At 36.7% G+C, this 12,949-nt stretch overlaps 1 long non-coding RNA gene across 1 annotated transcript in view; it reads left to right on the top strand.

The window, feature by feature from the left end:
- Positions 1-3,926: 3,926 nt before the first annotated feature.
- LOC121069764 overlaps positions 3,927-12,949 on the top strand; it is a 78,723-nt gene continuing 69,700 nt past the window's right edge. Inside the window, exon 1 of the long non-coding RNA XR_005819605.1 lies at positions 3,927-4,401. This is a non-coding gene — a long non-coding RNA (uncharacterized LOC121069764). The remainder of the gene's footprint in view (positions 4,402-12,949) is intronic.

The raw sequence follows: 12,949 nt of genomic DNA on the forward strand, positions 1-12,949 counted from the left end.
GTTTCTTCTGTTCTTTTTTCTCAGAGGAAATGTAGTCTGTGAGCTTTAATTATGGTATATTTTAAGATTTTCTACAAGGGGATCTTAATAGAGTCTTCCACACAGTACAGACTGAGAATGACACAGGTGTGGCACAGGAAGCCCCAAATGAACTAAAAGAAGAACTTTAAAATTAGAATAAATGGTGCAAGTGCAAAACAATGCCACAAGGGCAAGTGATTTCCTCTTGTAGTTGTCAGTACAGGATATGTGTTATGCATGATGCAGGGATGCAGAAAAATGTTTACATGTTTTTAGTACTGATGTTTATGTAAAGTTTGATAGTATTAATAACATATGTTGTTAAACAAGGGAGTTGACTGGACAGTTGAAAAGGTCTTAAACTTGGAGGAAAGGGATCCAGAGTAAACTAAAACAGGTATTCATAGTTCTACTCAGTAATCCAACCACTCAGTTTGGCTCCAGGCTAACTGACCAATATTAAGACTTTCAAAAGGCAGAAAGAATGATGTGGTTGATTGTGGGGAGGGGCATGAGGGTGACACAAAACACACGGCTGGAAAAGAATGGGAGAAAGACCATAACCAGATCCTTCAGCACATCCAGGAGGTTGGCTTTTTGCACATGTCCAATCCAGGGCAAAACATATTTATGGAAAGTTAGGTACTAAAGGAAAAATCTTATTTTTAGGAGGCATTCAAAGGTTTTAAAGTAATTGCAGTAAATATATTTTCTGAAAACTGCAGGCATTATACTTCCTTTTCAGTGATGAATGAGCTGGAAATGTGTGTTTCAGAGTTACATGCAACATGGTATATTTTTGTGTTAGAATGGTTTTGTTCCAGGGTGATCCATACCGTTGTTGATGCTGGCTGATCAGATTCCTTCCTCTGAAATAATTTTATTGTCGTGCATTTTGTATACACAGTGTTTCTGTGAGCATGTTCATACCTTTAGCTGTACTGGAACACCTGTTCTCCATTTTCTTTTATATTTCTGAACACTTGGGATATCTTTACAACAGTCTTTTCAAACAGTTACTACCCTCCTCACGTTCCTATGATTTATGAAGACATTATGTCTGCCTCTAATTTTCTCAGGGGGATAGAAAACTAAATTTTGTTTTTTAAAAAAAAGTGATTTAAGTAATGTTTTATTGGGTAGCTAATAGATTTTGTCATGGTGCTCTTCTGCACCCATCTTTTTTCCTGTTTATAAGCTGATAATCACGTGAAATCAACTTTGTGTACTTAATGGGAACCGTGTCTGTACTTACCGAGGGCTTTTGCAAAAACTGAATTAGCAATAATACTAACATGTAGGATCTGAGGCAGAAGGTCCCACAAGAAGCTGTGATGCTTAACTAATTATTGAATACTTGATTTTCCATGTTCTCAAAGCCTTTGGGGAACTGTCAGATCACTTTTTGCCCAGGGAAGAGAAAAAACTTTCAAATTCCAAGACACTCATACAGTTATTTGTCTTCAGGAGCAGTGGTTTTCACTGAACACAGGTTAGCGCAGTGCACTTTATAATACTGCAAGGGTTAGCTATTATAAGGAAAACAGGTTGGTAGGAAGGAGGGCCATATGGGAGTAAAGCAAACAAAAAATAAACAGTATTCTTGTTACTTAAAACATAAAATAATAATTATATGCATTTAGTAGGGAGGCTGAAAGGAAGTCTTAACAACATTTTAGTCCAACATCTGTTCTCTGGGTTGTTTTGGTCATCTGTATTATCACAAAAAGATTCAAAACAAAGCAGAACAAGTAAAAAAAAAAATCTCAAGCTTTCAGTAAGCTAAGTGAGGACACATTGCTTTGTGGGCAATTTACCTAGCTATGTTCCAGTCCTCATGTTTCCCCTACCATGAGGACATACACCCACCACCTTTTCTTTTAGACATACTCTAGCAAAGTTTTCCTCTATGTAGCCTGTAGCAAGCAGTCACATGAAGCTTAGTCATCTGATTGCTCTCTCGTTCCCACATCCTGTATAGAGGCTAAAATTTACACACATACCCATATCCAAACAAGCTAGTGGAGCATTTCTTTAAAGACTCCTTTGGGCAGACACGTGATTTTCAGTGAACTAGTTTCCCACTCCTTTTTTCATCCTACCTGGAATGCTATGTTTAAAAGGTATTTTGCTCTTAGAAACCTTTCTGGCTATGTTTCTGATTATGGACATGCTGCAGCCCTGCTTCGTTCATACAGCATCTGTGAGGAAGGGCTACGTAAGAGCAAAACATGCAGAGCTGAGCTCAGAATGAGCAGAAATACAATTTGGGGAAGAAAAAAAGTAGAGAAGGAAGGTATGGAATAGTGATGACAAAATTAAAGGTGAAAAAGAAGAATGAAATAATGAAACAATGGTTACTATTGACAGTAAGAAGAGAAGGATGGGGAAAAATGAGGACATTAGAAGCCATGAATGAAAGAAAAATATTGATCTCATCTGAAGCAGCATCGCCTGGTTTTAGTCCTCAAAGCTCTAAATAAAGCTTCAGAAGCAATGAGAGTGTTAAGAAGGGTTGATTTATTTTAGCTAGGTTAAAAATACAAAACACAGGAGACTGCAAAAGAGCTGAAATAGGCAAGCATCACAGACATACAGGGAGGAGCCTGCTGCATGCCATCTCATGAACATGCAACAACATCTCATGATTCTAAACCTCCAGTCGTTTGTTCTCCCTTCTCCAGTGAACTAGCTGTAGACAAGCTTTCATAGAGCACAAACACACTGTTTTTTAAGTTTTCTGACCTTAGGTGCAGGAGCAAACACAATATGTTTTGCTCTTATTCACCGTGCACTATCCTATAAATGGATAAGATTTATAGACTATAAATTCTTTCCCAGTAGTTTTTCAAGCGCTAAGATATTCAATAGGGTGCCAGGAGCAATTTCACTGAAGTCATCTAGAATTTCACCCTGAGAGTAAGAAACATTGGTTTTCGTTCTTCTCCAGACCTACTGCAGATAATAGTCCTGAACAAGACCTGTGTGTGCATGGCTGTGTTCATTCTTTACGAAGGAGGGAAAGAAAGGGGGGGGGGGGTATATATCTTGCGAATGAAACATTTTCCTCTTAGATAATCCAGTTTCCAGTCCAACAATCTACCTCTGCAGGCCAACAATGCAACCAAATCCTATCCTATTTTAGGCTGTTATGTTTTTAAAGTTGGTTCTTGAATTCCTGGAAAAGCAAGAGTATGAGAACCTTCTATGCATGCTGTACATGCCAGGCCCTTTTCTGAAACTGTGTTCTCATCTGGGTGCTTTAGCAAACAAAGTTTTAATGATGATCTTTGTTTGTCTTGCGTGTGTCTTGCACAATCCTTTCAAATTTGTGTGTCTAGTTCATTACTTTTAGGATATAAGCCAATGGTGATGGGTGTCTGCAACAGGAAAAGAGAAGAATGAGAGAGATGATTCCTTAAAAAGTTCATTCCTAGAATTCACATAGACCATCTCTGGCTAACTTGAGCTTTCTGGGTGAAAACCAACATAAAGCAAAGCTAACGAAAAAAAAAAAAGCAATATTCAATAGGTACAGAACTGAGTAATACAGAGGTTGTAGTTACATTATGTAATATGTACTGTCTCATTAAGAGTTTAAAATACATGTGATACCTCAGATAATAGAATGCAAAAGTGTTAGCAAGTATTTCAAACAGTGATTTTGTCCTCTATGAGAAACTGAACACTGATTTAAAATATATGACTTGAGTCCTTGAGTCTCCACCTCAGTCTACACTTAAAGCAAAATTTGACAGGATTGTGTTATAGAACAGGCTGATTTAAAGGAAAAAAAAAAAAAAAAAAAAAAGCAGTTGATTTGTTAAGTGTTCTTTGTGCTCATTGTATCTCAGGATTTAGCTTGCTCATTTTCTTCTCTTATTTTAATCCTTTCTGAAGTTTCCAGAAAAGCTCCCAAAATAAAAATAGAGTCTCCAGTACAACATTAAAATGGTTAGCCCTACTTCTATGCACAGAATGAGCTGGTTTTCATTTGCAAACCATTAAGTTACTTAACAGGTGTAAATTGAGCCTATATTACTTTCGTTTGAACAAAAAAGAAATCCTGGTATTTGAAACGTATGGTGAGTTTGTACTATTTATACTGTGCTGAGACATCCATTCTTACTTCCCTTCCCAGAGCTAGGAACTGTCCAGTACTATGTTCTGCTGTTTTGGGAGTGTTGTCAGATAAATTAAAAGCCAGGCCAATACTAACTTCTCGTGAAAAACTTGTAGCCCTTGTTTATTGATTCTGTTGTAACAGCATGTCACTACTCCTTTCCGGGCAAGTGAAGGAGGCAAAGGAACAACTAGGTCCTGGAGTCAAGAGGAAGGTTTTTCTATGTGAGGCTCAGTGCTGAAATGAACATCTTGACTGTGAGTAGTTTTCTGTAACATGGGCCTTACGTAGACAGGACTCTGTCTACATAACTTCTTTATAGAGGACAGACACCTTTTAGCTTCTGCTTGTAAAGATTTATGTAAAAAAAAAAAAAAAAACAAATTCTGGAGGATTAAAGAAAAAAGTTAAGGACACAGAAGTAAATAGATTAAAACGTCTTTTCACTAGATGGATCATGTCTGCTTTCTTTCTGTAATGCAATGACTGCTTTTTGAGATGAACGAACTTGTTAAACTGAAGAAGAGGGGAATTAGCAAATGAGTTGTCAGATGGGCAAAGAAATGCCCAAAAGGAAAGGTGGTGATGTGTTACAGTGAATGGCAGGGGGGAGTTGTCTGTCAAAAGATTGATATTGAAACTGGTGTTGTTTAATATTTTCATTAGTGGTCTTGGCACAAAGAATAGAACTTGCTAATGAAATTTGTTGACATCAAACTTGGGAAACATTCCCAGTGGGGTGGTGTACTACCAGAATAATTGGATGACCTTGAGGAGTAGAGAAATAAAATGGGATAAAATACAGTTACACAAAGCACAAGGTCATGTGCTCAGGGACTAATAGCAAAGGCTCTCTGATATAAACTTAAAGCTTGTCAAATGGAAGATGAGGTAATTTGAAAGCATGGTCTGTACACCACTGAGAGGGTGGCTGCGCACCACTGATTTGATGTTTCTGTGGAAAAGAAGAACTCAGTCATAGGTAAATTCAGCCTTGTATTTCTTGTACAGATAAGGAGGTACTAATGCCACTTGTGGTACATGTGACTGGTGAAACTTTAGCTCTAAAACTGTGCACAGATTTGGAAGTGCACAATAATTTAATTGGACTTAGGAGAATTGTAAGAAAAAAAAAAGCCCTATTAGAGGAGTAGACAATAGTCTAAAGGAACTTGGGTTGTTTAGTTTAGCCACATGAAGCCTAAAAGACCTGACAGTCTTTGAATATCCTGGTTGCAGTAAATGTGGAAGGAAAGAAGGAAAGGAGGCCTGTTTAAAAAAAAAAAAAAATGTTTTGTTAAGAAAATAACATCAACAGAGCATGAATTAGAAGTTAGAGAAAGTTTTTTGTTTTAAACTGATCAAGCCTCTAAACCCTCGCAAGTTGAGAGAAAATATCCTCATTATAGGAATTATATGATACAATGATCTGTAATGTGCAAAGGACATGCATTAGGGTTTGGAATTTGTTTTGTCCTGTGTTTCATCAAGCTGTAGGTAGAGCATGCTCAGGTCTGAAGTGTCCCATGTATTAGCTGAAAGCACCCATAGTCTAAACCAGACTGACAGAGGAGGTAGAGAGAATTGTTAGATTTCTTCACTGTGTTAAAGGTGATGGATATGAGCGCTGTGCTGAACAGAGTGTGCTGCTAGTGGCTTTCCTTGCGTCTTAGGAGAGCAATGCTCCTGTGTCCATCTTAGAGAACCGTAGTGCTGCAGGGCTGCTTCACTGCTTCCTTCCCACTGATGGCTTCCGAATTCCCCATTGTCTGTTCCCGTGCCTATTTTGTAAGCTATAGCCACGTGAATGGTAAAATCATGAAATGAAATATATGGAGACTTTTTTGTTTTTATTTTGAATTCTGTGTAGTATCACTTTCTCTTCAGCAACTGTGTATTAATGAAATGTATTTGTATCACACAAAATCCTGCCAGAAATTAAGTACATTCCATTATAGTTCAGTAATGCTTGATGTAGCTGGTCAGCTTGCTTTTCTTCCTATTTGAACAGCATGTTCTTATTTTTTTCCTTGCCAGCAAATAGTCAAAATGTTCTCATTAAGAACTTGAGGAATGACATATTGCTAGAATTTAAGTGCCAGGATTAAGCCTTATTTGGGTTCTTGACGTACCATAGGTCAGCCTAGGAAGACTCTGTCATGTCTCAAATGTTTGTTTATAGTCATTTGTAGTTATCTTGTGTAGTCATCGTTCAGTAATCTTGAGTGTAATGACTACAGTAACTACTGTTCAAAGTTAATATTTTGCCTAGCTTGAGTAACTTGGCTCGACAGGGGAACTTCACAATGGAAAAGGAAGTGGAGTGATACTCCCTAGATTACTGCATGACTGCAAGCCTTCCTCCTGTGGGAAGTGCTAGCCTGCTGCTCTGTGTGCCGTGTGAGATCTCCTTGCTCCTTACGCTGTCCCTTTAAGCCCTTCTCCATTCTTTTCCCTCTTCTGCTTCAGGGGAATTGGATGTATTTTCTTGAAAAAAAGTACCATCCTTATGAGAATGGGAAAGGGATTTGAAGCTTTTTTGTTTTTATCCTTGTCTTTTTTTTTTTTTTCCAGTGTGTGTGTGTTTATGTTGAAGATGACTGTCTACGTGTCCCTCAGAACTCCAGAGAAATCCAGTTCTAAGCTATACCTTCCGCACAAAGCAGCCTGAGGGCATTCCTGCATTAATGAGTACAGCCAGCTCTGAACTGGCAAAGTTCAGGCTGTTCTTTGCACAAACTCCATCGAATATTTTAATCTCCATTTGCTTTTGAAAGAATAGCTGGCTCGCAATATTCAGGCTTAATTTTACTCTTATGGTGATTTAAAAATCCTGTGCCTCTTAAAAGCATTACTGAAATTTGTCTCACAATGTCTCTGTCAAGTCGGGAAGTATTGCAAATGCTGCACCAGGTGTTTTGGATGAATAGTTTGTTCACAGGAAATACAGTTTCCATCTGAAATGAATTTGTACTGAATTTAGTTGATGGTTTTGGCCAAATATAACTGTAAGAAAGAAGTTATTTGGACTTCTTAAGAACTACATTTAACATCATTTTATTTAAAAACATCCCAAATACTAATTTGTTGATACTTACTTAAATCAGTTAAAATCTGTTCACTGTAGAATTATATCTTTTATTTCCAGTAAAATGAAAGCAGTATGTTTTTCTACCCGTAATGGTTGTGGTATTTGTTATGCACCTGGAATATTATGTGCATATTTGTGTAAACCTATTTACTTCCTTTTTTTTTTTTTAGCATAACATTTCTTGTTTTAGATTAAAAAAAAAAAGTTATATAGCCTGCATTAGTATTTCTATTTAATTGGAAAGCTGAGGAATAAATTATATGTTCTGCCCAAAACCAGTCCATGACAAACCCCATACAAAGTTTGGATTTTTCAGACTATTTTTACCTGAGGCTCTTCTTGTGTTTTAATCAGTAAAGTGAATCTTTCACTTTTATTCATTTTTGTTGAACTTTGTATCATAATCACCACTTACTAAAACTGCCTTTGATATTCTGTGGGCTGATGTGTACTTAACATGTGGAAGGAACATAGTGAGCATGGATGCAGGAGGGTGAGGTCTCACTGCACAGGATCAGGAGTCTTGCCAAAGGCGTAGCTGAGGTCAGGCTCTTGTGTTCCCTGCGGCGCCCATACTCTGCGTGGGAGGTTTTAAGTTAACCCTGGCTCTCTCTGGTTCTAACTTTTAAGTGTTGTTTTAATTTTAAGTGTTCTCATTCATATGTGGAACTTGGCTTTCCTCTAGCTGCTCCCATAGTGGATATTTTTATGTAAATGAATAAACTTGTGTGCTAAAAACACTTGCTAGTACTGTTGTAGTACCTATGATTTGTCATAGTACTTATGATTTTTGTAGTACACATGATTTTCATGAGACTGCCAGACAGTATTTCATAGGGCTCCCTGATCCTTCTTCCCTATTACTGAGTTTTGACAGTGCCTCGTAGAAGATATTTATAGAAATAAACTGGCTAAATGTGGGGTGAACTTTCTCACAAAGCTTTCCAGTTTCCAACAATAAGCCCCAAATTCATATCACATTGAAGCCATTATTTGTAGCAGGCATTTGTTTAATCCTGTTTTGAAGTTATTAATACTTTTTGATCCACAGCATCCTGTAGCATCAAGTCCCGTGACTAGGCGTTTCTTGAAGAAGTATTCATTTGTTTAATTCTAAAGTTTGTTCCTTATCATTTTAAGAGTCAGTTTGTTCCTTAGGTATTGTCCCCTCCTCATCTTCTCCATACCATTTGTGGAGACCTCTGTCATAACTTCCTTTATTTGTTTGTAGACAGTGTAATTACTGTTTCCTTGCAGAGAAGTTTTCTTTGTCTCTTTCTCTGCTGAGGCTCCTTTCTTCTACCATGCTGACTTTTTTGGAGGGAAGGGTTAGAACTCTGTACCGGTTTATACTTAGTCTGAACACTTAGCCTGCAGCCTGATTAAAATAAAGTATTTCCTTGAAAAAAAAACAAACCACCCTTTCAGTTGCTTTTTAATTTCCTTTTAGTTAGAATATTTTATGTTCAATTTTCATTTCTTAAACTATATCAATATGCTGGCTGTATTTTATAACTGTTTAATTTATTATCATCTCTCTTCTCCATTCCAGTTACGTAAGAGCTCTGTGACTGCCATATTATGTATGAATAATTTAGAATATTTATTTGTTTTTAAACAGTATGTAGCCTCTGGGAATAATGAAGGGGACAGCACCACATGACTGTTAGCCATATGGGGATCTTCTGGTATTTCTGTCTAGACCGCTAACAATTTATGGACCACGGATTAAGAAATTCTAACCCAACATGTATAGTATTTTATGCTTCACTTTCTTACATTATTTCAAGTGTATTTTTTCCTCCTGTCACAGAGGTGGTCTGGAATATTTTGTGCTGGTTAGTAACGCCATCTAAGAACTGAATTAGAGGGTTGTAGGTTCCAGGTTATTACTGCCTGCTCTGAAAATAAAAACAAAACTTGTAGATACAGGCTCATATTTTTCTCTACAGTTCTGTACAGTTTCCCAGAGTATTTCTGAGGCTTGATGAGGGTTGTTTGTACTTCATCATATGTACCATGCACAAACAACTGCATATGTGGTCAGCCCCAGCTCTGTAATCTAAAACATCCGTTCGGATGCTGAACATGTAGTAGCTTAAGGTAATGGCATAAATTTCAATTACAAATACAGATTTGAGATGCAGTAAATGTAATGAATGGTGAAATTCTGCCTCCACAGAAGTCAGAGCCAAAACTCTTGTTTGATTTCACTGGGATCAGAAATCCAGCTCCAATGCGTTTTTCCTGGCTATGACTGAAGCAAAGCCTATTAAGCTAATGAAAACACTGCAGTGCTTTGAGACAATAGACTACTAATTCATTTCCACAATTGTTGGTTGTGCAGAATATACAGGAGGGCATGCTGACATATTTAAAGCACCTGAGAAGTGTGAATGCATTTAAGAAATTATACATCCAAAGTACAAGATTAGGTATAAACAAATAGTTTGGAGGCAGACAGTAATAAAGTAATTTAACGTGAAGTGTTTGTTTCTTGGTACTGATGGTCTCTGTTACCAACAAATAGGAAACAAATCAGCTACAATTTTTGTTGAAAGGGGGAGAGAGACCATATCTTTTTTTTTTTTTTTAAACCCGTTTTTACAAACATTCATTATACCAATCGTAAACAAATAACACATCAGCAGAAATCAGCATCAGAGAGTCTCTGGCCTACTGGATTCAAGAAAGAATCTCCTATCACTTACTGTGTGTAGTACTTCTGAAATTATTTCAGTGCTGCCAGTGTAGAATTTACATTTAGGCATAATTTGGCCTAATAACTTCAGCTAAGTAAAGTGAAGTATGAATATATAATTTTTTTGAGTCTGACCAAAGTATGTGGAATAGGGATGTCATTCTATCAGTAAGCATACTTTCAGGCCATAACTGTATAGGATTAAAATACAGACTCCTGATTACTGTTATTGCTGATAACAATTTATTGTCAATGCTGCATGCAGTAACGACCATGAAGTTGGGCTTTTCATATCATAAAGGTTTTTAAGGTGCATATGTGTTTGGTTTGGTTTTTTTTTTTTAAGTTGTTACTACATTTTTACACACTGTGATCAGTGAGTATTTTGTGTAGGTTGGGAAATGGCGGATCTGTTTCCTCAGTTCACTGCATTGTTGATTAGAACATTGAAATGAATTTTAAAGTCTCTTTTATACTGCTGTAATGGATACCTTAATGTAAATAAAAATGAGGCCAAAAAAAGCTTTGGGAACAAAGACCTTTTAAGCTATATATTTACCCCTACTGCATTTCTGCCTTTTCATCACACCATTCAGTTCCCTTCTCTTTTGGAAGCAAATGTGAGTGTTGTGCGATAAAGTATATGTGCTGTTGTAAGCATATTTTCTAAAAATATTTATATACCTGTTATTGTTTACATTTGTATAAAGCTGTTGCTCGTGTTTTTCCATTTAATTTATCTTTTCAGCTGTACTCCTTAGCTGCAGGAGCTTTTAGAAACACCAATGAAAATTTAAATATGTCACTTGTTTTGTATATATCTTTCCAGACCTATAATTAAAAAAAAACTTTATCACTTCAGAGCCATATCTTTGTCTAAAAAATAATACAAATCTTGATATTTGAACTCCTTCATTATTTCTACCCAAAGCTAGTTTCCTGTTGTTGTAGGATACGTTTCAATTGCCATATAAGTTTCTCACAAAATAAATGCCTGTGCTGAAACTCACTGAAGTCATTAGAAAATCTTTGAATCCCCAACCTTAACAAAAAATCTTCCTCTGTGGCAAAGGAATTTTTTTTTTGGCAGAGAGATTTGTTTATTGCAGCGGGACTTGCACAATAAGGCTGCATCTAGAGTGATGCAGCCAGGGAACATTCCTGGACACTGGCAGTTGATCTTCTGTGCTGCTGAATGCTTAGCACGTTGCGCAGTCCTCGCTTCTGCTAATTAACACGCTCCTAAACACTTCCCAGACGCGGTTCGAGAGGTTAATGTGGTCCGAGGCCTATTCCCAAAAGGTGGTTCATCAAAAGCCACCCAATATTGGAATATTAAATAATATGGTTGCACGCTTCTGTGTCAGTTGGCCTCAGTTTTAAAAATAGTAGTTCTGGGCACATTTGGTTTACTGGTATGTAGATAGCTCTATGGTAGTCAAGCTAGTAAAGCAGGAGGAACAGGGTTCTGCTGCAGTTGATAACTGTAGATGACTTTAATTAGAGGAACCAGATCAGAGATTATTTCTGAAGTCTCAGTTAGAATTTGAGGATGTAAGGACTGTCAGTAATTTCTAGCCTCATCTAACGCAGTTATTTGGACCATCAGATGAACACATGCATAGCAGACTCAGTGCTTCCAAAAAATCTTAAGCTTCCTGAGCCCTTTCTACTCCACCGGATCCTTGGATATATAGACAGTGAAAGTTACCATCATGTGTATTGCATAAGAAGCAAGGTGGCTTGCTCCGCACATAGAAGTTATCTTTACAGAGTATACAATAAATATGCTTTGTCCCTTGTTCATAGTCCTTGCTGTGTATATGCTATGCACTGATGTTCTCATATTTCTGTTCAAACAGGCTTATGATAGCTTATTGTGGCTTATAAAAAACAAGCTCCAGAACTTGTTTGCATTGCTCCTCACTATAGTTTTTTTATTTAGCTTTTGCATTTTTAGGCTTGAAGAATTCATAATTTTTATCATTTTCCATATAATTATTGTACATTGTGCACAGTTAAGGTCCCAAAATTAATCCCCTGCTAGGAAAGTGTTCTCTGTCAATGAGGTTGTTTTTTTTTCCTTCACAAATTTGCTTATGACCTGCGCATTTGGCTGTGCAGTTTGCAGCCAAAATTATTTTACTTTAAAGTAATTTAAAGGTAATAGTTGTCAATTTTCTGTGCCAACTACCTGCCTTGAAACCAGAATTGAAACATGGGAACCATTTTTACAGACACACATTTTAACCACAAGAATGTAGGCAGAATTTTCTGTTGGTCTTTCCATTTTAAATCCATTCCAACATTCTTTTTTTTTCAGTTGTCAAGATTCTTGCTGAAATATTCACTTTTGTAGGTCAATGCCAACAAACTTTTAGTAAGAAAAATATCTAGAAAAAGCATTATTTTACTTGCTTACCATCATCATCTTCTGTGGGTTTCATTTAGAGCTAAAATTTTATTAACATGTCACTATAGAGCTTGCAAAACTTTATGAATATTCTGATTTAAAGAAAAAATAGGTAGCTGAGTTATCCAGAAAGCTCTTGTTTGTTGTGTGCATGCTTAGAGACAATTATGCCCTGGAGAAGCATCTGGAATATATGAAAGGGGAGTGGCCCCTTGGTTGAAGCTGTTTCCTATTTCAAAACATACAAATTAAACTGTATGTTAGAGTATCCAACCTACAGATGTTGGATACTTATCAAACATGAAAGTATTTAGAAACAAACAATTATTAAACTAATATTTTCCTCTTACCAGTATGTAGTTGTAACCTGAAAAATGACACTGAAGAACAGCACCTTTTTACTGATTTGCCTGCCTCCTTTGAAGTTATGGATGTAGTAAGAGTCTGATACTTGTATTTCTAAAATGTCAGAGTTTGCCAGCGTATCAAGAACAAGAAAACTCACGTTTTTTTAAGTCCTAAAAGATATTATGGCTGTAGGGGGAAAGGTATATGAAATTTCTTTCTATTAACAAATGCATTTGTGGTAACATAGCTCAA

The sequence above is a fragment of the Cygnus olor genome, chromosome 4, assembly GCF_009769625.2.
Source record: "Cygnus olor isolate bCygOlo1 chromosome 4, bCygOlo1.pri.v2, whole genome shotgun sequence".
Lineage (NCBI taxonomy): Eukaryota > Metazoa > Chordata > Aves > Anseriformes > Anatidae > Cygnus > Cygnus olor.